The 27611-nt window shown below is 36.7% G+C and overlaps 13 non-coding genes across 13 annotated transcripts; all 13 read left to right on the top strand.

Moving 5' to 3' along the window:
• Positions 1 to 552: 552 nt before the first annotated feature.
• On the top strand, positions 553 to 624 carry TRNAA-UGC (transfer RNA alanine (anticodon UGC)). Its single transcript has one exon. It is a non-coding gene; the product is annotated as a tRNA-Ala (tRNA).
• Positions 625 to 2387: 1763 nt separating this feature from the next.
• TRNAA-UGC (transfer RNA alanine (anticodon UGC)) lies at positions 2388 to 2459 on the top strand. Its single transcript has one exon. It is a non-coding gene; the product is annotated as a tRNA-Ala (tRNA).
• Positions 2460 to 4220: 1761 nt separating this feature from the next.
• Positions 4221 to 4292, top strand: TRNAA-UGC (transfer RNA alanine (anticodon UGC)). Its single transcript has one exon. It is a non-coding gene; the product is annotated as a tRNA-Ala (tRNA).
• Positions 4293 to 6055: 1763 nt separating this feature from the next.
• On the top strand, positions 6056 to 6127 carry TRNAA-UGC (transfer RNA alanine (anticodon UGC)). Its single transcript has one exon. It is a non-coding gene; the product is annotated as a tRNA-Ala (tRNA).
• A 1749-nt stretch (positions 6128 to 7876) lies between these two features.
• On the top strand, positions 7877 to 7948 carry TRNAT-UGU (transfer RNA threonine (anticodon UGU)). Its single transcript has one exon. It is a non-coding gene; the product is annotated as a tRNA-Thr (tRNA).
• A 2660-nt stretch (positions 7949 to 10608) lies between these two features.
• On the top strand, positions 10609 to 10680 carry TRNAA-UGC (transfer RNA alanine (anticodon UGC)). The gene has a single exon. It is a non-coding gene; the product is annotated as a tRNA-Ala (tRNA).
• A 1764-nt stretch (positions 10681 to 12444) lies between these two features.
• On the top strand, positions 12445 to 12516 carry TRNAA-UGC (transfer RNA alanine (anticodon UGC)). Its single transcript has one exon. It is a non-coding gene; the product is annotated as a tRNA-Ala (tRNA).
• Positions 12517 to 14279: 1763 nt separating this feature from the next.
• TRNAA-UGC (transfer RNA alanine (anticodon UGC)) lies at positions 14280 to 14351 on the top strand. The gene has a single exon. It is a non-coding gene; the product is annotated as a tRNA-Ala (tRNA).
• A 1764-nt stretch (positions 14352 to 16115) lies between these two features.
• Positions 16116 to 16187, top strand: TRNAA-UGC (transfer RNA alanine (anticodon UGC)). The gene has a single exon. It is a non-coding gene; the product is annotated as a tRNA-Ala (tRNA).
• Positions 16188 to 18834: 2647 nt separating this feature from the next.
• Positions 18835 to 18906, top strand: TRNAA-UGC (transfer RNA alanine (anticodon UGC)). The gene has a single exon. It is a non-coding gene; the product is annotated as a tRNA-Ala (tRNA).
• A 1764-nt stretch (positions 18907 to 20670) lies between these two features.
• On the top strand, positions 20671 to 20742 carry TRNAT-UGU (transfer RNA threonine (anticodon UGU)). The gene has a single exon. It is a non-coding gene; the product is annotated as a tRNA-Thr (tRNA).
• A 2660-nt stretch (positions 20743 to 23402) lies between these two features.
• Positions 23403 to 23474, top strand: TRNAA-UGC (transfer RNA alanine (anticodon UGC)). Its single transcript has one exon. It is a non-coding gene; the product is annotated as a tRNA-Ala (tRNA).
• Positions 23475 to 27044: 3570 nt separating this feature from the next.
• Positions 27045 to 27116, top strand: TRNAA-UGC (transfer RNA alanine (anticodon UGC)). Its single transcript has one exon. It is a non-coding gene; the product is annotated as a tRNA-Ala (tRNA).
• Positions 27117 to 27611: the final 495 nt, after the last annotated feature.

Below are 27611 nucleotides of genomic sequence, written 5' to 3'. Positions count from 1 at the left end.
GAGACAAATAATATAGTAAAACTAATTGATTAAGATTGAGAGACATATTCAAACACTTTGTGAACAAAAAGAGGATGGACATGGGCTTGGAGGGCAAGCACTTAATGAAATTTCAAAGCATGGATTGATGACAACATATCAACTGTAGCTAGATTGTCTGGTGAAGCATTAGCTAGCTAGCCCAAGAGGCAGTAATAGCATGCATCCTTTGTACACTTCTACTAAGTTCTGACACTGATGACCAAACAGAATGTAAGAAAGCCCTCTAGTTAGCAAAACTTGATCAATATCCACACCATTCATTAGTAAAAGTAGGGGATTCTGATGATAAACCATTCTCTGATGGAGAACTTTAAGAGCATTCCAATGTTCGGAATGGGCATCTACTTGCATTCTCATCAGCAATGAAAACCATAAAGTCCTTGAAGTCAAGCATGGTATAATGGTAATACTTCCATCCTCTAAGATGTCCCTAATAACACTGAAAAGTAGTAAATCTCTAGTGAAATGTAAAGCTGCAATCACTTTTGTATAAAAATATAGCAGCTCATAGGGGATGTAGCTCAGTGGTAGAGCGCATGCTTTGCATGTATGAGGCCCCGGGTTCAATCCCCGGCATCTCCATGTTTTGCAAAATGCAGCTTTTTACCATATGTAAACTCTCTAGAAGAGCCACAGATAACAAACAATCCAATAAAAGTACTCGACAGCAACAGTCAAAGTTGAATACAAATCATAAAAAATCAATCAAATATGATTATATTCAACATCGTCTTCATACCATTTTTCAAAGTAAAGTTCCCATTGAATGCCTATAGCCATTCTCCTACACTGAGGGAAAACATATGGTAAGTAGGAAATTGATTTTTTATTTTCTGTGGGAACTGAAGGCGACTACCTGAGCAAAGTTTAATAAAAGAGCGAGACAAATAATATAGTAAAACTAATTGATTAAGATTGATAGACAAATTCAAACACTTTGTGAACAAAAAGAGGATGGACAAGGGCTTGGAGGGCAAGCACTTAATGAAATTTCAAAGTATGGAATGATGACAACATATTAACTCTAGATAGATTGTCTGGTGAAGCATTAGTTAGCAATGCCCAAGAGGCAGTCATAGCATGCATCCCTTGTGCCCTTCTACTAAATTCTGACACTGATGACCAAACAGAATGTAAGAAAGCCCTCTAGTTAGCAAAACTTGATCAATATCTCCACCATTCATTATTAAAAGTAAGGGATTCTGATGATAAACCATTCTCTGATGGAGAACTTTAAGAGCATTCCAATGTTCGGAATGGGCATCTACTTGCATTCTCATCAGCAATGAAAACCATAAAGTCCTTGAAGTCAAGCATGGTATAATGGTTATACTTCCATCCTCTAAGATGTCCCTAATAACACTGAAAAGTAGTAAATCTCTAGTGAAATGTAAAGCTGCAATCACTTTTGCATAAGAAAATAGCAGCTCTAAGGGGATGTAGCTCAGTGCTTTGCATGTAGGAGGCCCCGGGTTCAATCCCAGGCATCTCCATGTTTTGCAAAATACAGCTTTTTACCATATGTAAACTCTCTAGAAGAGACACAGATAACAAGCAAACCAATAAAAGTAATCTACAGCAATAGTCAAAGTTGAATACAAATCATAAAAAATCAATCAAATATGATTATTTTCAACATCTTCTTCATACCATTTTTCAAAGTAAAGTTCCCATTGAATGACTATTGCCATTCTCCTACACTGAGGAAAAACATATGGAAAGTAGGGAATAGTTTTTTTTATTTTCAGTGGGAACTGAAGGCGACTACCTGAGCAAAGTTTAATAAAAGAGTGAGACAAATGATATAGTAAAACTAATTGATTAAGATTGAAAGACAAGTTCAAACACTTTGTGAACAGAAAGAGGATGGACAAGGGCTTGGAGGGCAAGCACTTAATGAAATTTCAAAGCATGGAATGATGACAACATATCAACTCTAGATAGATTGTCTGGTGAAGCATTAGTTAGCAATGCCCAAGAGGCAGTCATAGCATGCATCCTTTGTGCCCTTCTACTAAATTCTGACACTGATGACCAAACAGAATGTAAGAATGCCCTCTAGTTTGCAAAACTTGATCAATATCTACACCATTCATTAGTAAAAGTAGGGGATTCTGATGATAAACCAGTCTCTGATGGAGAACTTTAAGAGCATTCCAATGTTTGGAATGGGCATCTCCTTGCATTCTCATCAGCCATGAAAACCATAAAGTCCTTGAAGTCAAGCATGGTATAATGGTTATACTTCCATCCTCTAAGATGTCTGTAATAACACTGAAAAGTAGTAAATTTCTAGTGAAAAGTAAAGCTGCAATCACTTTTGTATAAAAATATAGCAGCTCATAGGGGATGTAGCTCAGTGGTAGAGCGCATGCTTTGCATGTATGAGGCCCCGGGTTCAATCTCTGGCATCTCCATGTTTTGCAAAATGCAGCTTTTTACCATATGTAAACTCTCTAGAAGAGCCACAGATAACAAGCAATCCAATAAAAGTACTCTACAGCAACAGTCAAAGTTGAATACAAATCATAAAAAATCAATCAAATATGATTATATTCAACATCGTCTTCATACCATTTTAAAAAGTAAAGTTCCCATTGAATGCCTATAGCCATTCTCCTACACTGAGGGAAAACATATGGTAAGTAGGAAATAGATTATTTATTTTCAGTGGGAACTGAAGGCGACTACCTGAGCAAAGTTTAATAAAGAGCGAGACAAATAATATAGTAAAACTAATTGATTAAGATTGAGAGACAAGTTTAAACACTTTGTGAACAAAAAGAGGATGGACAAGGGCTTGGAGGGCAAGCACTTAATGAAATTTCAAAGCATGGAATGATGACAACATATCAACTCTAGATAGATTGTCTGGTGAAGCATTAGTTAGCAATGCCCAAGAGGCAGTCATAGCATGCATCCTTTGTGCCCTTCTACTAAATTCTGACACTGATGACCAACAGAATGTAAGAAAGCACTCTAGTTAGCAAAACTTGATCAATATCTACACCATTCATTAGTAAAAGTAGGGGATTCTGATGATAAACCAGTCTCTGATGGAGAACTTTAAGAGCATTCCAATGTTCGGAATGGGCATCTCCTTGCATTCTCATCAGCCATGAAAACCATAAAGTCCTTGAAGTCAAGAATGGTATAATGGTTATACTTCCATCCTCTAAGATGTCCCTAATAACACTGAAAAGTAGTAAATCTCTAGTGAAATGTAAAGCTGCAATCACTTTTGCATAAGAAAATAGCAGCTCTAAGGGGATGTAGCTCAGTGCTTTGCATGTAGGAGGCCCCGGGTTCAATCCCAGGCATCTCCATGTTTTGCAAAATATAGCTTTTTACCATATGTAAACTCTCTAGAAGAGACACAGATAACAAGCAAACCAATAAAAGTAATCTACAGCAATAGTCAAAGTTGAATACAAATCATAAAAAATCAATCAAATATGATTATTTTCAACATCTTCTTCATACCATTTTTCAAAGTAAAGTTCCCATTGAATGCCTATTGCCATTCTCCTACACTGAGGGAAAACATATGGAAAGTAGGAAATATTTTTTTTTTATTTTCTGTGGGAACTGAAGGCGACTACCTGAGCAAAGTTTAATAAAAGAGCGAGACAAATAATATAGTAAAACTAATTGATTAAGATTGAGAGACATATTCAAACACTTTGTGAACAAAAAGAGGATGGACATGGGCTTGGAGGGCAAGCACTTAATGAAATTTCAAAGCATGGATTGATGACAACATATCAACTGTAGCTAGATTGTCTGGTGAAGCATTAGCTAGCTAGCCCAAGAGGCAGTAATAGCATGCATCCTTTGTGCACTTCTACTAAGTTCTGACACTGATGACCAAACAGAATGTAAGAAAGCCCTCTAGTTAGCAAAACTTGATCAATATCCACACCATTCATTAGTAAAAGTAGGGGATTCTGATGATAAACCATTCTCTGATGGAGAACTTTAAGAGCATTCCAATGTTCGGAATGGGCATCTACTTGCATTCTCATCAGCAATGAAAACCATAAAGTCCTTGAAGTCAAGCATGGTATAATGGTAATACTTCCATCCTCTAAGATGTCCCTAATAACACTGAAAAGTAGTAAATCTCTAGTGAAATGTAAAGCTGCAATCACTTTTGTATAAAAATATAGCAGCTCATAGGGGATGTAGCTCAGTGGTAGAGCGCATGCTTTGCATGTATGAGGCCCCGGGTTCAATCCCCGGCATCTCCATGTTTTGCAAAATGCAGCTTTTTACCATATGTAAACTCTCTAGAAGAGCCACAGATAACAAACAATCCAATAAAAGTACTCGACAGCAACAGTCAAAGTTGAATACAAATCATAAAAAATCAATCAAATATGATTATATTCAACATCGTCTTCATACCATTTTTCAAAGTAAAGTTCCCATTGAATGCCTATAGCCATTCTCCTACACTGAGGGAAAACATATGGTAAGTAGGAAATTGATTTTTTATTTTCTGTGGGAACTGAAGGCGACTACCTGAGCAAAGTTTAATAAAAGAGCGAGACAAATAATATAGTAAAACTAATTGATTAAGATTGAGAGACAAGTTTAAACACTTTGTGAACAAAAAGAGGATGGACAAGGGCTTGGATGGCAAGCACTTAATGAAATTTCAAAGCATGGAATGATGACAACATATCAACTCTAGATAGATTGTCTGGTGAAGCATTAGTTAGCAATGCCCAAGAGGCAGTCATAGCATGCATCCTTTGTGCCCTTCTACTAAATTCTGACACTGATGACCAACAGAATGTAAGAAAGCCCTCTATTTAGCAAAACTTGATCAATATCTACACCATTCATTAGTAAAAGTAGGGGATTCTGATGATAAACCAGTCTCTGATGGAGAACTTTAAGAGCATTCCAATGTTCGGAATGGGCATCTCCTTGCATTCTCATCAGCCATGAAAACCATAAAGTCCTTGAAGTCAAGAATGGTATAATGGTTATACTTCCATCCTCTAAGATGTCCCTAATAACACTGAAAAGTAGTAAATCTCTAGTGAAATGTAAAGCTGCAATCACTTTTGCATAAGAAAATAGCAGCTCTAAGGGGATGTAGCTCAGTGCTTTGCATGTAGGAGGCCCCGGGTTCAATCCCAGGCATCTCCATGTTTTGCAAAATATAGCTTTTTACCATATGTAAACTCTCTAGAAGAGACACAGATAACAAGCAAACCAATAAAAGTAATCTACAGCAATAGTCAAAGTTGAATACAAATCATAAAAAATCAATCAAATATGATTATTTTCAACATCTTCTTCATACCATTTTTCAAAGTAAAGTTCCCATTGAATGCCTATTGCCATTCTCCTACACTGAGGGAAAACATATGGAAAGTAGGAAATATTTTTTTTTATTTTCTGTGGGAACTGAAGGCGACTACCTGAGCAAAGTTTAATAAAAGAGCGAGACAAATAATATAGTAAAACTAATTGATTAAGATTGATAGACAAATTCAAACACTTTGTGAACAAAAAGAGGATGGACAAGGGCTTGGAGGGCAAGCACTTAATGAAATTTCAAAGTATGGAATGATGACAACATATTAACTCTAGATAGATTGTCTGGTGAAGCATTAGTTAGCAATGCCCAAGAGGCAGTCATAGCATGCATCCCTTGTGCCCTTCTACTAAATTCTGACACTGATGACCAAACAGAATGTAAGAAAGCCCTCTAGTTAGCAAAACTTGATCAATATCTCCACCATTCATTATTAAAAGTAAGGGATTCTGATGATAAACCAGTCTCTGATGGAGAACTTTAAGAGCATTCCAATGTTCGGAATGGGTATCTCCTTGCATTCTCATCAGCCAAGAAAACCATAAAGTCCTTGAAGTCAAGCATGGTATAATGGTTATACTTCCATCCTCTAAGATGTCCCTAATAACACTGAAAAGTAGTAAATCTCTAGTGAAATGTAAAGCTGCAATCACTTTTGTATTAAAAATATAGCAGCTCATAGGGGATGTAGCTCAGTGGTAGAGCACATGCTTTGCATGTATGAGGCCCTGGGTTCAATCCCCGGCATCTCCATGTTTTGCAAAATACAGCTTTTTACCATATGTAAACTCTGTAGAAGAGTCACAGATAACAAGCAATCCAATAAAAGTACTCTACAGCAATTGTCAAAGTTGAATACAAATCATAAAATATCAATCAAATATGATTATATTCAACATCGTCTTCATACCATTTTTCAAAGTAAAGTTCCCATTGAATGCCTATTGCCATTCTCCTACACTGAGGGAAATCATATGGTAAGTAGGAAATAGATTTTTTATTTTCAGTGGGAACTGAAGGTGACTACCTGAGCAAAGTTTAATAAAAGAGCGAGACAAATAATATAGTAAAACTAATTGATTAAGATTGAGAGACATATTCAAACACTTTGTGAACAAAAAGAGGATGGACATGGGCTTGGAGGGCAAGCACTTAATGAAATTTCAAAGCATGGATTGATGACAACATATCAACTGTAGCTAGATTGTCTGGTGAAGCATTAGCTAGCTTGCCCAAGAGGCAGTAATAGCATGCATCCTTTGTGCTCTTCTACTAAGTTCTGACACTGATGACCAAACAGAATGTAAGAAAGCCCTCTAGTTAGCAAAACTTGATCAATATCCACACCATTCATTAGTAAAAGTAGGGGATTCTGATGATAAACCATTCTCTGATGGAGAACTTTAAGAGCATTCCAATGTTCGGAATTCTCTTCAGCAATGAAAACCATAAAGTCCTTGAAGTCAAGCATGGTATAATGGTTATACTTCCATCCTCTAAGATGTCCCTAATAACACTGAAAAGTAGTAAATCTCTAGTGAAATGTAAAGCTGCAATCACTTGTGCATAAAAATATAGCATCTCATAGGGGATGTAGCTCGGTGGTAGAGTGCATATATGAGGACAAGGGTTCAATCCCCTGCATCTCCATGTTTTGCAAAATGCAGCTTTTTACCATATGTAAACTCTCTAGAAGAGCCACAGATAACAAGCAATCCAATAAAAGTACTCTACAGCAACAGTCAAAGTTGAATACAGATCATAAAAAATCAATCAAATATGATTATATTCAACATCGTCTTCATACCATTTTTCAAAGTAAGGTTCCCGTTGAATACCTATAGCCATTCTCCTACACTGAGGGAAAACATATGGTAAGTAGGAAATAGATTTTTTATTTTCAGTGGGAACTGAAGGCGACTACCCGAGCAAAGTTTAATAAAAGAGCGAGACAAATAATATAGTAAAACTAATTGATTAAGATTGAGAGACAAGTTCAAACACTTTGTGAACAAAAAGAGGATGGACAAGGGCTTGGAGGGCAAGCACTTAATGAAATTTCAAAGCTTGGAATGATAACAACATATCAACTCTAGATAGATTGTCTGGTGAAGCATTAGTTAGCAATGCCCAAGAGGCAGTCATAGCATGCATCCCTTGTGCCCTTCTACTAAATTCTGACACTGATGACCAAACAGAATGTAAGAAAGCCCTCTAGTTAGCAAAACTTGATCAATATCTCCACCATTCATTAGTAAAAGTAAGGGATTCTGATGATAAACCAGTCTCTGATGGAGAACTTTAAGAGCATTCCAATGTTCGGAATGGGCATCTCCTTGCATTCTCATCAGCCATGAAAACCATAAAGTCCTTGAAGTCAAGCATGGTATAATGGTTATACTTCCATCCTCTAAGATGTCCCTAATAACACTGAAAAGTAGTAAATCTCTAGTGAAATGTAAAGCTGCAATCACTTTTGTATTAAAAATATAGCAGCTCATAGGGGATGTAGCTCAGTGGTAGAGCACATGCTTTGTATGTATGTGGCCCTGGGTTCAATCCCTGGCATTTCCATGTTTTGCAAAATACAGCTTTTTACCATATGTAAACTCTGTAGAAGAGTCACAGATAACAAGCAATCCAATAAAAGTACTCTACAGCAATTGTCAAAGTTGAATACAAATCATAAAATATCAATCAAATATGATTATATTCAACATCGTCTTCATACCATTTTTCAAAGTAAAGTTCCCATTGAATGCCTATTGCCATTCTCCTACACTGAGGGAAATCATATGGTAAGTAGGAAATAGATTTTTTATTTTCAGTGGGAACTGAAGGTGACTACCTGAGCAAAGTTTAATAAAAGAGCGAGACAAATAATATAGTAAAACTAATTGATTAAGATTGAGAGACATATTCAAACACTTTGTGAACAAAAAGAGGATGGACATGGGCTTGGAGGGCAAGCACTTAATGAAATTTCAAAGCATGGATTGATGACAACATATCAACTGTAGCTAGATTGTCTGGTGAAGCATTAGCTAGCTAGCCCAAGAGGCAGTAATAGCATGCATCCTTTGTGCTCTTCTACTAAGTTCTGACACTGATGACCAAACAGAATGTAAGAAAGCCCTCTAGTTAGCAAAACTTGATCAATATCCACACCATTCATTAGTAAAAGTAGGGGATTCTGATGATAAACCATTCTCTGATGGAGAACTTTAAGAGCATTCCAATGTTCGGAATTCTCATCAGCAATGAAAACCATAAAGTCCTTGAAGTCATGCATGGTATAATGGTTATACTTCCATCCTCTAAGATGTCCCTTATAACACTGAAAAGTAGTAAATCTCTAGTGAAATGTAAAGCTGCAATCACTTGTGCATAAAAATACAGCATCTCATAGGGGATGTAGCTCAGTGGTAGAGTGCATATATGAGGACAAGGGTTCAATCCCCGGCATCTCCATGTTTTGCAAAATGCAGCTTTTTACCATATGTAAACTCTCTAGAAGAGCCACAGATAACAAGCAATCCAATAAAAGTACTCTACAGCAACAGTCAAAGTTGAATACAAATCATAAAAAATCAATCAAATATGATTATATTCAACATCGTCTTCATACCATTTTTCAAAGTAAAGTTCCCATTGAATGCCTATAGCCATTCTCCTACACTGAGGGAAAACATATGGTAAGTAGGAAATAGATTTTTTATTTTCAGTGGGAACTGAAGGCGACTACCTGAGCAAAGTTTAATAAAAGAGCGAGACAAATAATATAGTAAAACTAATTGATTAAGATTGAGAGACAAGTTCAAACACTTTGTGAACAAAAAGAGGATGGACATGGGCTTGGAGGGCAAGCACTTAATGAAATTTCAAAGCTTGGAATGATGACAACATATCAACTCTACATAGATTGTCTGGTGAAGCATTAGTTAGCAATGCCCAAGAGGCAGTCATAGCATGCATCCCTTGTGCCCTTCTACTAAATTCTGACACTGATGACCAAACAGAAGGTAAGAAAGCCCTCTAGTTAGCAAAACTTGATCAATATCTCCACCATTCATTAGTAAAAGTAGGGGATTCTGATGATAAACCAGTCTCTGATGGAGATCTTTAAGAGCATTCCAATGCTCGGAATAGGCATCTCCTTGCATTCTCATCAGCCATGAAAACCATAAAGTCCTTGAAGGTAAGCATGGTATAATGGTTATACTTCCATCCTCTAAGATGTCCCTAATAACGCTGAAAAGTAGTAAATCTCTAGTGAAATGTAAAGCTGCAATCACTTTTGCATAAGAAAATAGCAGCTCTAAGGGGATGTAGCTCAGTGCTTTGCATGTAGGAGGCCCCGGGTTCAATCCCAGGCATCTCCATGTTTTGCAAAATACAGCTTTTTACCATATGTAAACTCTCTAGAAGAGACACAGATAACAAGCAAACCAATAAAAGTAATCTACAGCAATAGTCAAAGTTGAATACAAATCATAAAAAATCAATCAAATATGATTATTTTCAACATCTTCTTCATACCATTTTTCAAAGTAAAGTTCCCATTGAATGCCTATTGCCATTCTCCTACACTGAGGGAAAACATATGGAAAGTAGGGAATAGTTTTTTTTATTTTCAGTGGGAACTGAAGGCGACTACCTCAGCAAAGTTTAATAAAAGAGTGAGACAAATGATATAGTAAAACTAATTGATTAAGATTGAGAGACAAGTTCAAACACTATGTGAACAGAAAGAGGATGGACAAGGGCTTGGAGGGCAAGCACTTAATGAAATTTCAAAGCATGGAATGATGACAACATATCAACTCTAGATAGATTGTCTGGTGAAGCATTAGTTAGCAATGCCCAAGAGGCAGTCATAGCATGCATCCTTTGTGCCCTTCTACTAAATTCTGACACTGATGACCAAACAGAATGTAAGAATGCCAACTAGTTAGCAAAACTTGATCAATATCTACACCATTCATTAGTAAAAGTAGAGGATTCTGATGATAAACCAGTCTCTGATGGAGAACTTTAAGAGCATTCCAATGTTTGGAATTGGCATCTCCTTGCATTCTCATCAGCCATGAAAACCATAAAGTCCTTGAAGTCAAGCATGGTATAATGGTAATACTTCCATCCTCTAAAATGTCTCTAATAACACTGAAAAGTAGTAAATTTCTAGTGAAAAGTAAAGCTGCAATCACTTTTGTATAAAAATATAGCAGCCCATAGGGGATGTAGCTCAGTGGTAGAGCGCATGCTTTGCATGTATGAGGCCCCGGGTTCAATCCCTGGCATCTCCATGTTTTGCAAAATGCAGCTTTTTACCATATGTAAACTCTCTAGAAGAGCCACAGATAACAAGCAATCCAATAAATGTACTCTACAGCAACAGTCAAAGTTGAATACAAATCATAAAAAATTAATCAAATATGATTATATTCAACATCGTCTTCATACCATTTTTCAAAGTAAAGTTCCCATTGAATGCCTATAGCCATTCTCCTACACTGAGGGAAAACATATGGTAAGTAGGAAATAGATTTTTTATTTTCAGTGGGAACTGAAGGCGACTACCTGAGCAAAGTTTAATAAAAGAGCGAGACAAATAATATAGTAAAACTAATTGATTAAGATTGAGAGACAAGTTTAAACACTTTGTGAACAAAAAGAGGATGGACAAGGGCTTGGAGGGCAAGCACTTAATGAAATTTCAAAGCATGGAATGATGACAACATATCAACTCTAGATAGATTGTCTGGTGAAGCATTAGTTAGCAATGCCCAAGAAGCAGTCATAGCATGCATCCTTTGTGCCCTTCTACTAAATTCTGACACTGATGACCAACAGAATGTAAGAAAGCCCTCTAGTTAGCAAAACTTGATCAATATCTACACCATTCATTAGTAAAAGTAGGGGATTCTGATGATAAACCAGTCTCTGATGGAGAACTTTAAGAGCATTCCAATGTTCGGAATGGGCATCTCCTTGCATTCTCATCAGCCATGAAAACCATAAAGTCCTTGAAGTCAAGCATGGTATAATGGTTATACTTCCATCCTCTAAGATGTCCCTAATAACACTGAAAAGTAGTAAATCTCTTGTGAAATATAAAGCTGCAATCACTTTTGCATAAGAAAATAGCAGCTCTAAGGGGATGTAGCTCAGTGCTTTGCATGTAGGAGGCCCCGGGTTCAATCCCAGGCATCTCCATGTTTTGCAAAATACAGCTTTTTACCATATGTAAACTCTCTAGAAGAGCCACAGATAACAAGCAAACCAATAAAAGTAATCTACAGCAATAGTCAAAGTTGAATACAAATCATAAAAAATCAATCAAATATGATTATTTTCAACATCTTCTTCATACCATTTTTCAAAGTAAAGTTCCCATTGAATACCTATTGCCATTCTCCTACACTGAGGGAAAACATATGGAAAGTAGGAAATAGTTTTTTTTTATTTTCAGTGGGAACTGAAGGCGACTACCTGAGCAAAGTTTAATAAAAGAGCGAGACAAATAATATAGTAAAACTAATTGATTAAGATTGAGAGACAAGTTCAAACACTTTGTGAACAGAAAGAGGATGGACAAGGGCTTGGAGGGCAAGCACTTAATGAAATTTCAAAGCATGGAATGATGACAGCATATCAACTCTAGATAGATTGTCTGGTGAAGCATTAGTTAGCAATGCCCAAGAGGCAGTCATAGCATGCATCCTTTGTGCCCTTCTACTAAATTCTGACACTGATGACCAAACAGAATGTAAGAATGCCCTCTAGTTAGCAAAACTTGATCAATATCTATACCATTAATTAGTAAAAGTAGGGGATTCTGATGATAAACCAGTCTCTGATGGAGAACTTTAAGAGCATTACAATGTTTGGAATGGGCATCTCCTTGCATTCTCATCAGCCATGAAAACCATAAAGTCCTTGAAGTCAAGCATGGTATAATGGTTATACTTCCATCCTCTAAGATGTCCCTAATAACACTGAAAAGTAGTAAATCTCTAGTGAAATGTAAAGCTGCAATCACTTTTGTATTAAAAATATAGCAGCGCATAGCGGATGTAGCTCAGTGGTAGAGCGCATGCTTTGCATGTATGAGGCCCTGGGTTCAATCCCTGGCGTCTCCATGTTTTGCAAAATACAGCTTTTTACCATATGTAAACTCTGTAGAAGAGTCACAGATAACAAGCAATCCAATAAAAGTACTCTACAGCAATTGTCAAAGTTGAATACAAATCATAAAATATCAATCAAATATGATTATATTCAACATTGTCTTCATACCATTTTTCAAAGTAAAGTTCCCATTGAATGCCTATAGCCATTCTCCTACACTGAGGGAAAACATATGGTAAGTAGGAAATAGATTTTTTATTTTCAGTGGGAACTGAAGGCGACTACCTGAGCAAAGTTTAATAAAAGAGCGAGACAAATAATATAGTAAAACTAATTGATTAAGATTGAGAGACAAGTTTAAACACTTTGTGAACAAAAAGAGGATGGACAAGGGCTTGGAGGGCAAGCACTTAATGAAATTACAAAGCATGGAATGATGAGAACATATCAACTCTAGATAGATTGTCTGGTGAAGCATTAGTTAGCAATGCCCAAGAGGCAGTCATAGCATGCATCCTTTGTGCCCTTCTACTAAATTCTGACACTGATGACCAACAGAATGTAAGAAAGCCCTCTAGTTAGCAAAACTTGATCAATATCTACACCATTCATTAGTAAAAGTAGGGGATTCTGATGATAAACCAGTCTCTGATGGAGAACTTTAAGAGCATTCCAATGTTCGGAATGGGCATCTCCTTGCATTCTCATCAGCCATGAAAACCATAAAGTCCTTGAAGTCAAGCATGGTATAATGGTTATACTTCCATCCTCTAAGATGTCCCTAATAACACTGAAAAGTAGTAAATCTCTTGTGAAATGTAAAGCTGCAATCACTTTTGCATAAGAAAATAGCAGCTCTAAGGGGATGTAGCTCAGTGCTTTGCATGTAGGAGGCCCCGGGTTCAATCCCAGGCATCTCCATGTTTTGCAAAATACAGCTTTTTACCATATGTAAACTCTCTAGAAGAGACACAGATAACAAGCAAACCAATAAAAGTAATCTACAGCAATAGTCAAAGTTGAATACAAATCATAAAAAATCAATCAAATATGATTATTTTCAACATCTTCTTCATACCATTTTTCAAAGTAAAGTTCCCATTGAATGCCTATTGCCATTCTCCTACACTGAGGGAAAACATATGGAAAGTAGGAAATAGTTTTTTTTATTTTCAGTGGGAACTGAAGGCGACTACCTGAGCAAAGTTTAATAAAAGAGCGAGACAAATAATATAGTAAAACTAATTGATTAAGATTGAGAGACAAGTTCAAACACTTTGTGAACAGAAAGAGGATGGACAAGGGCTTGGAGGGCAAGCACTTAATGAAATTTCAAAGCATGGAATGATGACAGCATATCAACTCTAGATAGATTGTCTGGTGAAGCATTAGTTAGCAATGCCCAAGAGGCAGTCATAGCATGCATCCTTTGTGCCCTTCAACTAAATTCTGACACTGATGACCAAACAGAATGTAAGAATGCCCTCTAGTTAGCAAAACTTGATCAATATCTATACCATTAATTAGTAAAAGTAGGGGATTCTGATGATAAACCAGTCTCTGATGGAGAACTTTAAGAGCATTCCAATGTTTGGAATGGGCATCTCCTTGCATTCTCATCAGCCATGAAAACCATAAAGTCCTTGAAGTCAAGCATGGTATAATGGTTATACTTCCATCCTCTAAGATGTCCCTAATAACACTGAAAAGTAGTAAATCTCTAGTGAAATGTAAAGCTGCAATCACTTTTATATTAAAATTAGAGCAGCTCATAGCGGATGTAGCTCAGTGGTAGAGCGCATGCTTTGCATGGATGAGGCCCTGGGTTCAATCCCCAGCATCTACATGTTTTGCAAAATACAGCTTTTTACCATATGTAAACTCTGTAGAAGAGTCACAGATAACAAGCAATCCAATAAAAGTACTCTACAGCAATTGTCAAAGTTGAATACAAATCATAAAATATCAATCAAATATGATTATATTCACCATCGTCTTCATACCATTTTTCAAAGTAAAGTTCCCATTGAATGCCTATTGCCATTCTCCTACACTGAGGGAAATCATATGGTAAGTAGGAAATAGATTTTTTATTTTCAGTGGGAACTGAAGGCGACTACCTGAGCAAAGTTTAATAAAAGAGCGAGACAAATAATATAGTAAAACTAATTGATTAAGATTGAGAAACAAGTTCAAACACTTTGTGAACAAAAAGAGGATGGACAAGGGCTTGGAGGGCAAGCACTTAATGAAATTTCAAAGCTTGGAATGATGACAACATATCAACTCTACATAGATTGTCTGGTGAAGCATTAGTTAGCAATGCCCAAGAGGCAGTCATAGCATGCATCCCTTGTGCCCTTCTACTGAATTCTGACACTGATGACCAAACAGAATGTAAGAATGCCCTCTAGTTAGCAAAACTTGATCAATATCTCCACCATTCATTAGTAAAAGTAGGGGATTCTGATGATAAACCAGTCTCTGATGGAGAACTTTAAGAGCATTCCAATGTTCAGAATGGGCATCTCCTTGCATTCTCATCAGCCATGAAAACCATAAAGTCCTTGAAGTCAAGCATGGTATAATGGTTATACTTCCATCCTCTAAGATGTCCCTAATAACACTGAAAAGTAGTAAATCTCTAGTGAAATGTAAAGCTGCAATCACTTTTGCATAAGAAAATAGCAGCTCTAAGGGGATGTAGCTCAGTGCTATGCATGTAGGAGGCCCCGGGTTCAATCCCAGGCATCTCCATGTTTTGCAAAATACAGCTTTTTACCAAATGTAAACTCTCTAGAAGAGACACAGATAACAAGCAAACCAATAAAAGTAATCTACAGCAATAGTCAAAGTTGAATACAAATCATAAAAAATCAATCAAATATGATTATTTTCAACATCTTCTTCATACCATTTTTCAAAGTAAAGTTCCCATTGAATGCCTATTGCCATTCTCCAACACTGAGGGAAAACATATGGAAAGTAGGGAATAGTTTTTTTTATTTTCAGTGGGAACTGAAGGCGACTACCTGAGCAAAGTTTAATAAAAGAGCGAGACAAATAATATAGTAAAACTAATTGATTAAGATTGATAGACAAATTCAAACACTTTGTGAACAAAAAGAGGATGGACAAGGGCTTGGAGGGCAAGCACTTAATGAAATTTCAAAGTATGGAATGATGACAACATATTAACTCTAGATAGATTGTCTGGTGAAGCATTAGTTAGCAATGCCCAAGAGGCAGTCATAGCATGCATCCCTTGTGCCCTTCTACTAAATTCTGACACTGATGACCAAACAGAATGTAAGAAAGCCCTCTAGTTAGCAAAACTTGATCAATATCTCCACCATTCATTATTAAAAGTAAGGGATTCTGATGATAAACCAGTCTCTGATGGAGAACTTTAAGAGCATTCCAATGTTCGGAATGGGTATCTCCTTGCATTCTCATCAGCCAAGAAAACCATAAAGTCCTTGAAGTCAAGCATGGTATAATGGTTATACTTCCATCCTCTAAGATGTCCCTAATAACACTGAAAAGTAGTAAATCTCTAGTGAAATGTAAAGCTGCAATCACTTTTGTATTAAAAATATAGCAGCTCATAGGGGATGTAGCTCAGTGGTAGAGCACATGCTTTGCATGTATGAGGCCCTGGGTTCAATCCCCGGCATCTCCATGTTTTGCAAAATACAGCTTTTTACCATATGTAAACTCTGTAGAAGAGTCACAGATAACAAGCAATCCAATAAAAGTACTCTACAGCAATTGTCAAAGTTGAATACAAATCATAAAATATCAATCAAATATGATTATATTCAACATCGTCTTCATACCATTTTTCAAAGTAAAGTTCCCATTGAATGCCTATTGCCATTCTCCTACACTGAGGGAAATCATATGGTAAGTAGGAAATAGATTTTTTATTTTCAGTGGGAACTGAAGGTGACTACCTGAGCAAAGTTTAATAAAAGAGCGAGACAAATAATATAGTAAAACTAATTGATTAAGATTGAGAGACATATTCAAACACTTTGTGAACAAAAAGAGGATGGACATGGGCTTGGAGGGCAAGCACTTAATGAAATTTCAAAGCATGGATTGATGACAACATATCAACTGTAGCTAGATTGTCTGGTGAAGCATTAGCTAGCTTGCCCAAGAGGCAGTAATAGCATGCATCCTTTGTGCTCTTCTACTAAGTTCTGACACTGATGACCAAACAGAATGTAAGAAAGCCCTCTAGTTAGCAAAACTTGATCAATATCCACACCATTCATTAGTAAAAGTAGGGGATTCTGATGATAAACCATTCTCTGATGGAGAACTTTAAGAGCATTCCAATGTTCGGAATTCTCTTCAGCAATGAAAACCATAAAGTCCTTGAAGTCAAGCATGGTATAATGGTTATACTTCCATCCTCTAAGATGTCCCTAATAACACTGAAAAGTAGTAAATCTCTAGTGAAATGTAAAGCTGCAATCACTTGTGCATAAAAATATAGCATCTCATAGGGGATGTAGCTCGGTGGTAGAGTGCATATATGAGGACAAGGGTTCAATCCCTGGCATCTCCATGTTTTGCAAAATGCAGCTTTTTACCATATGTAAACTCTCTAGAAGAGCCACAGATAACAAGCAATCCAATAAAAGTACTCTACAGCAACAGTCAAAGTTGAATACAGATCATAAAAAATCAATCAAATATGATTATATTCAACATCGTCTTCATACCATTTTTCAAAGTAAGGTTCCCGTTGAATACCTATAGCCATTCTCCTACACTGAGGGAAAACATATGGTAAGTAGGAAATAGATTTTTTATTTTCAGTGGGAACTGAAGGCGACTACCCGAGCAAAGTTTAATAAAAGAGCGAGACAAATAATATAGTAAAACTAATTGATTAAGATTGAGAGACAAGTTCAAACACTTTGTGAACAAAAAGAGGATGGACAAGGGCTTGGAGGGCAAGCACTTAATGAAATTTCAAAGCTTGGAATGATAACAACATATCAACTCTAGATAGATTGTCTGGTGAAGCATTAGTTAGCAATGCCCAAGAGGCAGTCATAGCATGCATCCCTTGTGCCCTTCTACTAAATTCTGACACTGATGACCAAACAGAATGTAAGAAAGCCCTCTAGTTAGCAAAACTTGATCAATATCTCCACCATTCATTAGTAAAAGTAAGGGATTCTGATGATAAACCAGTCTCTGATGGAGAACTTTAAGAGCATTCCAATGTTCGGAATTCTCATCAGCAATGAAAACCATAAAGTCCTTGAAGTCATGCATGGTATAATGGTTATACTTCCATCCTCTAAGATGTCCCTTATAACACTGAAAAGTAGTAAATCTCTAGTGAAATGTAAAGCTGCAATCACTTGTGCATAAAAATACAGCATCTCATAGGGGATGTAGCTCGGTGGTAGAGTGCATATATGAGGACAAGGGTTCAATCCCCGGCATCTCCATGTTTTGCAAAATGCAGCTTTTTACCATATGTAAACTCTCTAGAAGAGCCACAGATAACAAGCAATCCAATAAAAGTACTCTACAGCAACAGTCAAAGTTGAATACAAATCATAAAAAATCAATCAAATATGATTATATTCAACATCGTCTTCATACCATTTTTCAAAGTAAAGTTCCCATTGAATGCCTATAGCCATTCTCCTACACTGAGGGAAAACATATGGTAAGTAGGAAATAGATTTTTTATTTTCAGTGGGAACTGAAGGCGACTACCTGAGCAAAGTTTAATAAAAGAGCGAGACAAATAATATAGTAAAACTAATTGATTAAGATTGAGAGACAAGTTCAAACACTTTGTGAACAAAAAGAGGATGGACATGGGCTTGGAGGGCAAGCACTTAATGAAATTTCAAAGCTTGGAATGATGACAACATATCAACTCTACATAGATTGTCTGGTGAAGCATTAGTTAGCAATGCCCAAGAGGCAGTCATAGCATGCATCCCTTTTGCCCTTCTACTAAATTCTGACACTGATGAGCAAACAGAAGGTAAGAAAGCCCTCTAGTTAGCAAAACTTGATCAATATCTATACCATTCATTAGTAAAAGTAGGGGATTCTGATGATAAACCAGTCTCTGATGGAGAACTTTAAGGGCATTCCAATGTTTGGAATGGGCATCTCCTTGCATTCTCATCAGCCATGAAAACCATAAAGTCCTTGAAGTCAAGCATGGTATAATGGTTATACTTCCATCCTCTAAGATGTCCCTAATAACAGTGAAAAGTAGTAAATCTCTAGTGAAATGTAAAGCTGCAATCACTTTTATATTAAAATTATAGCAGCTCATAGCGGATGTAGCTCAGTGGTAGAGCGCATGCTTTGCATGGATGAGGCCCTGGGTTCAATCCCCGGCATCTCCATGTTTTGCAAAATACAGCTTTTTACCATATGTAAACTCTGTAGAAGAGTCACAGATAACAAGCAATCCAATAAAAGTACTCTACAGCAATTGTCAAAGTTGAATACAAATCATAAAATATCAATCAAATATGATTATATTCACCATCGTCTTCATACCATTTTTCAAAGTAAAGTTCCCATTGAATGCCTATTGCCATTCTCCTACACTGAGGGAAATCATATGGTAAGTAGGAAATAGATTTTTTATTTTCAGTGGGAACTGAAGGCCACTACCTGAGCAAAGTTTAATAAAAGAGCGAGACAAATAATATAGTAAAACTAATTGATTAAGATTGAGAAACAAGTTCAAACACTTTGTGAACAAAAAGAGGATGGACAAGGGCTTGGAGGGCAAGCACTTAATGAAATTTCAAAGCTTGGAATGATGACAACATATCAACTCTACATAGATTGTCTGGTGAAGCATTAGTTAGCAATGCCCAAGAGGCAGTCATAGCATGCATTCCTTGTGCCCTTCTACTGAATTCTGACTCTGATGACCAAACAGAATGTAAGAATGCCCTCTAGTTAGCAAAACTTGATCAATATCTCCACCATTCATTAGTAAAAGTAGGGGATTCTGATGATAAACCAGTCTCTGATGGAGAACTTTAAGAGCATTCCAATGTTCAGAATGGGCATCTCCTTGCATTCTCATCAGCCATGAAAACCATAAAGTCCTTGAAGTCAAGCATGGTATAATGGTTATACTTCCATCCTCTAAGATGTCCCTAATAACACTGAAAAGTAGTAAATCTCTAGTGAAATGTAAAGCTGCAATCACTTTTGCATAAGAAAATAGCAGCTCTAAGGGGATGTAGCTCAGTGCTATGCATGTAGGAGGCCCCGGGTTCAATCCCAGGCATCTCCATGTTTTGCAAAATACAGCTTTTTACCAAATGTAAACTCTCTAGAAGAGACACAGATAACAAGCAAACCAATAAAAGTACTCTACAGCAATAGTCAAAGTTGAATACAAATCATAAAAAATCAATCAAATATGATTATTTTCAACATCTTCTTCATACCATTTTTCAAAGAAAAGTTCCCATTGAATGCCTATTGCCATTCTCCTACACTGAAGGAAAACATATGGAAAGTAGGGAATAGTTTTTTTTATTTTCAGTGGGAACTGAAGGCGACTACCTGAGCAAAGTTTAATAAAAGAGCGAGACAAATAATATAGTAAAACTAATTGATTAAGATTGATAGACAAATTCAAACACTTTGTGAACAAAAAGAGGATGGACAAGGGCTTGGAGGGCAAGCACTTAATGAAATTTCAAAGTATGGAATGATGACAACATATTAACTCTAGATAGATTGTCTGGTGAAGCATTAGTTAGCAATGCCCAAGAGGCAGTCATAGCATGCATCCCTTGTGCCCTTCTACTAAATTCTGACACTGATGACCAAACAGAATGTAAGAAAGCCCTCTAGTTAGCAAAACTTGATCAATATCTCCACCATTCATTAGTAAAAGTAAGGGATTCTGATGATAAACCAGTCTCTGATGGAGAACTTTAAGAGCATTCCAATGTTCGGAATGGGCATCTCCTTGCATTCTCATCAGCCATGAAAACCATAAAGTCCTTGAAGTCAAGCATGGTATAATGGTTATACTTCCATCCTCTAAGATGTACCTAATAACACTGAAAAGTAGTAAATCTCTAGTGAAATGTAAAGCTGCAATCACTTTTGTATTCAAAATATAGCAGCTCATAGGGGGTGTAGCTCAGTGGTAGAGCACATGCTTTGTATGTATGTGGCCCTGGGTTCAATCCCTGGCATTTCCATGTTTTGCAAAATACAGCTTTTTACCATATGTAAACTCTGTAGAAGAGTCACAGATAACAAGCAATCCAATAAAAGTACTCTACAGCAATTGTCAAAGTTGAATACAAATCATAAAATATCAATCAAATATGATTATATTCAACATCGTCTTCATACCATTTTTCAAAGTAAAGTTCCCATTGAATGCCTATTGCCATTCTCCTACACTGAGGGAAATCATATGGTAAGTAGGAAATAGATTTTTTATTTTCAGTGGGAACTGAAGGTGACTACCTGAGCAAAGTTTAATAAAAGAGCGAGACAAATAATATAGTAAAACTAATTGATTAAGATTGAGAGACATATTCAAACACTTTGTGAACAAAAAGAGGATGGACATGGGCTTGGAGGGCAAGCACTTAATGAAATTTCAAAGCATGGATTGATGACAACATATCAACTGTAGCTAGATTGTCTGGTGAAGCATTAGCTAGCTAGCCCAAGAGGCAGTAATAGCATGCATCCTTTGTGCTCTTCTACTAAGTTCTGACACTGATGACCAAACAGAATGTAAGAAAGCCCTCTAGTTAGCAAAACTTGATCAATATCCACACCATTCATTAGTAAAAGTAGGGGATTCTGATGATAAACCATTCTCTGATGGAGAACTTTAAGAGCATTCCAATGTTCGGAATTCTCATCAGCAATGAAAACCATAAAGTCCTTGAAGTCATGCATGGTATAATGGTTATACTTCCATCCTCTAAGATGTCCCTTATAACACTGAAAAGTAGTAAATCTCTAGTGAAATGTAAAGCTGCAATCACTTGTGCATAAAAATACAGCATCTCATAGGGGATGTAGCTCGGTGGTAGAGTGCATATATGAGGACAAGGGTTCAATCCCCGGCATCTCCATGTTTTGCAAAATGCAGCTTTTTACCATATGTAAACTCTCTAGAAGAGCCACAGATAACAAGCAATCCAATAAAAGTACTCTACAGCAACAGTCAAAGTTGAATACAAATCATAAAAAATCAATCAAATATGATTATATTCAACATCGTCTTCATACCATTTTTCAAAGTAAAGTTCCCATTGAATGCCTATAGCCATTCTCCTACACTGAGGGAAAACATATGGTAAGTAGGAAATAGATTTTTTATTTTCAGTGGGAACTGAAGGCGACTACCTGAGCAAAGTTTAATAAAAGAGCGAGACAAATAATATAGTAAAACTAATTGATTAAGATTGAGAGACAAGTTCAAACACTTTGTGAACAAAAAGAGGATGGACATGGGCTTGGAGGGCAAGCACTTAATGAAATTTCAAAGCTTGGAATGATGACAACATATCAACTCTACATAGATTGTCTGGTGAAGCATTAGTTAGCAATGCCCAAGAGGCAGTCATAGCATGCATCCCTTTTGCCCTTCTACTAAATTCTGACACTGATGAGCAAACAGAAGGTAAGAAAGCCCTCTAGTTAGCAAAACTTGATCAATATCTCCACCATTCATTAGTAAAAGTAGGGGATTCTGATGATAAACCAGTCTCTGATGGAGATCTTTAAGAGCATTCCAATGCTCGGAATGGGCATCTCCTTGCATTCTCATCAGCCATGAAAACCATAAAGTCCTTGAAGGTAAGCATGGTATAATGGTTATACTTCCATCCTCTAAGATGTCCCTAATAACGCTGAAAAGTAGTAAATCTCTAGTGAAATGTAAAGCTGCAATCACTTTTGCATAAGAAAATAGCAGCTCTAAGGGGATGTAGCTCAGTGCTTTGCATGTAGGAGGCCCCGGGTTCAATCCCAGGCATCTCCATGTTTTGCAAAATACAGCTTTTTACCATATGTAAACTCTCTAGAAGAGACACAGATAACAAGCAAACCAATAAAAGTAATCTACAGCAATAGTCAAAGTTGAATACAAATCATAAAAAATCAATCAAATATGATTATTTTCAACATCTTCTTTATACCATTTTTCAAAGTAAAGTTCCCATTGAATGCCTATTGCCATTCTCCTACACTGAGGGAAAACATATGGAAAGTAGGGAATAGTTTTTTTTATTTTCAGTGGGAACTGAAGGCGACTACCTCAGCAAAGTTTAATAAAAGAGTGAGACAAATGATATAGTAAAACTAATTGATTAAGATTGAGAGACAAGTTCAAACACTATGTGAACAGAAAGAGGATGGACAAGGGCTTGGAGGGCAAGCACTTAATGAAATTTCAAAGCATGGAATGATGACAACATATCAACTCTAGATAGATTGTCTGGTGAAGCATTAGTTAGCAATGCCCAAGAGGCAGTCATAGCATGCATCCTTTGTGCCCTTCTACTAAATTCTGACACTGATGACCAAACAGAATGTAAGAATGCCAACTAGTTAGCAAAACTTGATCAATATCTACACCATTCATTAGTAAAAGTAGGGGATTCTGATGATAAACCAGTCTCTGATGGAGAACTTTAAGAGCATTCCAATGTTTGGAATTGGCATCTCCTTGCATTCTCATCAGCCATGAAAACCATAAAGTCCTTGAAGTCAAGCATGGTATAATGTTAATACTTCCAACCTCTAAGATGTCTCTAATAACACTGAAAAGTAGTAAATTTCTATTGAAAAGTAAAGCTGCAATCACTTTTGTATAAAAATATAGCAGCTCATAGGGGATGTAGCTCAGTGGTAGAGCGCATGCTTTGCATGTATGAGGCCCCGGGTTCAATCCCTGGCATCTCCATGTTTTGCAAAATGCAGCTTTTTACCATATGTAAACTCTCTAGAAGAGCCACAGATAACAAGCAATCCAATAAATGTACTCTACAGCAACAGTCAAAGTTGAATACAAATCATAAAATATCAATCAAATATGATTATATTCAACATCGTCTTCATACCATTTTTCAAAGTAAAGTTCCCATTGAATGCCTATTGCCATTCTCCTACACTGAGGGAAATCATATGGTAAGTAGGAAATAGATTTTTTATTTTCAGTGGGAACTGAAGGTGACTACCTGAGCAAAGTTTAATAAAAGAGCGAGACAAATAATATAGTAAAACTAATTGATTAAGATTGAGAGACATATTCAAACACTTTGTGAACAAAAAGAGGATGGACATGGGCTTGGAGGGCAAGCACTTAATGAAATTTCAAAGCATGGATTGATGACAACATATCAACTGTAGCTAGATTGTCTGGTGAAGCATTAGCTAGCTAGCCCAAGAGGCAGTAATAGCATGCATCCTTTGTGCTCTTCTACTAAGTTCTGACACTGATGACCAAACAGAATGTAAGAAAGCCCTCTAGTTAGCAAAACTTGATCAATATCCACACCATTCATTAGTAAAAGTAGGGGATTCTGATGATAAACCATTCTCTGATGGAGAACTTTAAGAGCATTCCAATGTTCGGAATTCTCATCAGCAATGAAAACCATAAAGTCCTTGAAGTCATGCATGGTATAATGGTTATACTTCCATCCTCTAAGATGTCCCTTATAACACTGAAAAGTAGTAAATCTCTAGTGAAATGTAAAGCTGCAATCACTTGTGCATAAAAATACAGCATCTCATAGGGGATGTAGCTCGGTGGTAGAGTGCATATATGAGGACAAGGGTTCAATCCCCGGCATCTCTATGTTTTGCAAAATGCAGCTTTTTACCATATGTAAACTCTCTAGAAGAGCCACAGATAACAAGCAATCCAATAAAAGTACTCTACAGCAACAGTCAAAGTTGAATACAAATCATAAAAAATCAATCAAATATGATTATATTCAACATCGTCTTCATACCATTTTTCAAAGTAAAGTTCCCATTGAATGCCTATAGCCATTCTCCTACACTGAGGGAAAACATATGGTAAGTAGGAAATAGATTTTTTATTTTCAGTGGGAACTGAAGGCGACTACCTGAGCAAAGTTTAATAAAAGAGCGAGACAAATAATATAGTAAAACTAATTGATTAAGATTGAGAGACAAGTTCAAACACTTTGTGAACAAAAAGAGGATGGACATGGGCTTGGAGGGCAAGCACTTAATGAAATTTCAAAGCTTGGAATGATGACAACATATCAACTCTACATAGATTGTCTGGTGAAGCATTAGTTAGCAATGCCCAAGAGGCAGTCATAGCATGCATCCCTTGTGCCCTTCTACTAAATTCTGACACTGATGACCAAACAGAAGGTAAGAAAGCCCTCTAGTTAGCAAAACTTGATCAATATCTCCACCATTCATTAGTAAAAGTAGGGGATTCTGATGATAAACCAGTCTCTGATGGAGATCTTTAAGAGCATTCCAATGCTCGGAATGGGCATCTCCTTGCATTCTCATCAGCCATGAAAACCATAAAGTCCTTGAAGGTAAGCATGGTATAATGGTTATACTTCCATCCTCTAAGATGTCCCTAATAACGCTGAAAGTAGTAAATCTCTAGTGAAATGTAAAGCTGCAATCACTTTTGCATAAGATAATAGCAGCTCTAAGGGGATGTAGCTCAGTGCTTTGCATGTAGGAGGCCCCGGGTTCAATCCCAGGCATCTCCATGTTTTGCAAAATACAGCTTTTTACCATATGTAAACTCTCTAGAAGAGACACAGATAACAAGCAAACCAATAAAAGTAATCTACAGCAATAGTCAAAGTTGAATACAAATCATAAAAAATCAATCAAATATGATTATTTTCAACATCTTCTTCATACCATTTTTCAAAGTAAAGTTCCCATTGAATGCCTATTGCCATTCTCCTACACTGAGGGAAAACATATGGAAAGTAGGGAATAGATTTTTTATTTTCAGTGGGAACTGAAGGCGACTACCTGAGCAAAGTTTAATAAAAGAGCGAGACAAATAATATAGTAAAACTAATTGATTAAGATTGAGAGACAAGTTTAAACACTTTGTGAACAAAAAGAGGATGGACAAGGGCTTGGAGGGCAAGCACTTAATGAAATTTCAAAGCATGGAATGATGACAACATATCAACTCTAGATAGATTGTCTGGTGAAGCATTAGTTAGCAATGCCCAAGAAGCAGTCATAGCATGCATCCTTTGTGCCCTTCTACTAAATTCTGACACTGATGACCAACAGAATGTAAGAAAGCCCTCTAGTTAGCAAAACTTGATCAATATCTACACCATTAATTAGTAAAAGTAGGGGATTCTGATGATAAACCAGTCTCTGATGGAGAACTTTAAGAGCATTCCAATGTTCGGAATGGGCATCTCCTTGCATTCTCATCAGCCATGAAAACCATAAAGTCCTTGAAGTCAAGCATGGTATAATGGTTATACTTCCATCCTCTAAGATGTCCCTAATAACACTGAAAAGTAGTAAATCTCTTGTGAAATATAAAGCTGCAATCACTTTTGCATAAGAAAATAGCAGCTCTAAGGGGATGTAGCTCAGTGCTTTGCATGTAGGAGGCCCCGGGTTCAATCCCAGGCATCTCCATGTTTTGCAAAATACAGCTTTTTACCATATGTAAACTCTCTAGAAGAGCCACAGATAACAAGCAAGCCAATAAAAGTAATCTACAGCAATAGTCAAAGTTGAATACAAATCATAAAAAATCAATCAAATATGATTATTTTCAACATCTTCTTCATACCATTTTTCAAAGTAAAGTTCCCATTGAATGCCTATTGCCATTCTCCTACACTGAGGGAAAACATATGGAAAGTAGGAAATAGTTTTTTTTATTTTCAGTGGGAACTGAAGGCGACTACCTGAGCAAAGTTTAATAAAAGAGCGAGACAAATAATATAGTAAAACTAATTGATTAAGATTGAGAGACAAGTTCAAACACTTTGTGAACAGAAAGAGGATGGACAAGGGCTTGGAGGGCAAGCACTTAATGAAATTTCAAAGCATGGAATGATGACAGCATATCAACTCTAGATAGATTGTCTGGTGAAGCATTAGTTAGCAATGCCCAAGAGGCAGTCATAGCATGCATCCTTTGTGCCCTTCTACTAAATTCTGACACTGATGACCAAACAGAATGTAAGAATGCCCTCTAGTTAGCAAAACTTGATCAATATCTATACCATTAATTAGTAAAAGTAGGGGATTCTGATGATAAACCAGTCTCTGATGGAGAACTTTAAGAGCATTCCAATGTTTGGAATGGGCATCTCCTTGCATTCTCATCAGCCATGAAAACCATAAAGTCCTTGAAGTCAAGCATGGTATAATGGTTATACTTCCATCCTCTAAGATGTCCCTAATAACACTGAAAAGTAGTAAATCTCTAGTGAAATGTAAAGCTGCAATCACTTTTGTATTAAAAATATAGCAGCTCATAGCGGATGTAGCTCAGTGGTAGAGCGCATGCTTTGCATGTATGAGGCCCTGGGTTCAATCCCTGGCATCTCCATGTTTTGCAAAATACAGCTTTTTACCATATGTAAACTCTGTAGAAGAGTCACAGATAACAAGCAATCCAATAAAAGTACTCTACAGCAATTGTCAAAGTTGAATACAAATCATAAAATATCAATCAAATATGATTATATTCAACATTGTCTTCATACCATTTTTCAAAGTAAAGTTCCCATTGAATGCCTATAGCCATTCTCCTACACTGAGGGAAAACATATGGTAAGTAGGAAATAGATTTTTTATTTTCAGTGGGAACTGAAGGCGACTACCTGAGCAAAGTTTAATAAAAGAGCGAGACAAACAATATAGTAAAACTAATTGATTAAGATTGAGAGACAAGTTTAAACACTTTGTGAACAAAAAGAGGATGGACAAGGGCTTGGAGGGCAAGCACTTAATGAAATTACAAAGCATGGAATGATGAGAACATATCAACTCTAGATAGATTGTCTGGTGAAGCATTAGTTAGCAATGCCCAAGAGGCAGTCAT

This window comes from Taudactylus pleione, unplaced genomic scaffold (assembly GCF_031769625.1).
Source record: "Taudactylus pleione unplaced genomic scaffold, aTauple2 ptg000070l, whole genome shotgun sequence".
In the NCBI taxonomy this organism is placed as follows: Eukaryota; Metazoa; Chordata; class Amphibia; order Anura; family Myobatrachidae; genus Taudactylus; species Taudactylus pleione.
Note: the sequence above shows the minus strand (reverse complement) of the source record. Positions and strands in the feature narration are given on the sequence as shown.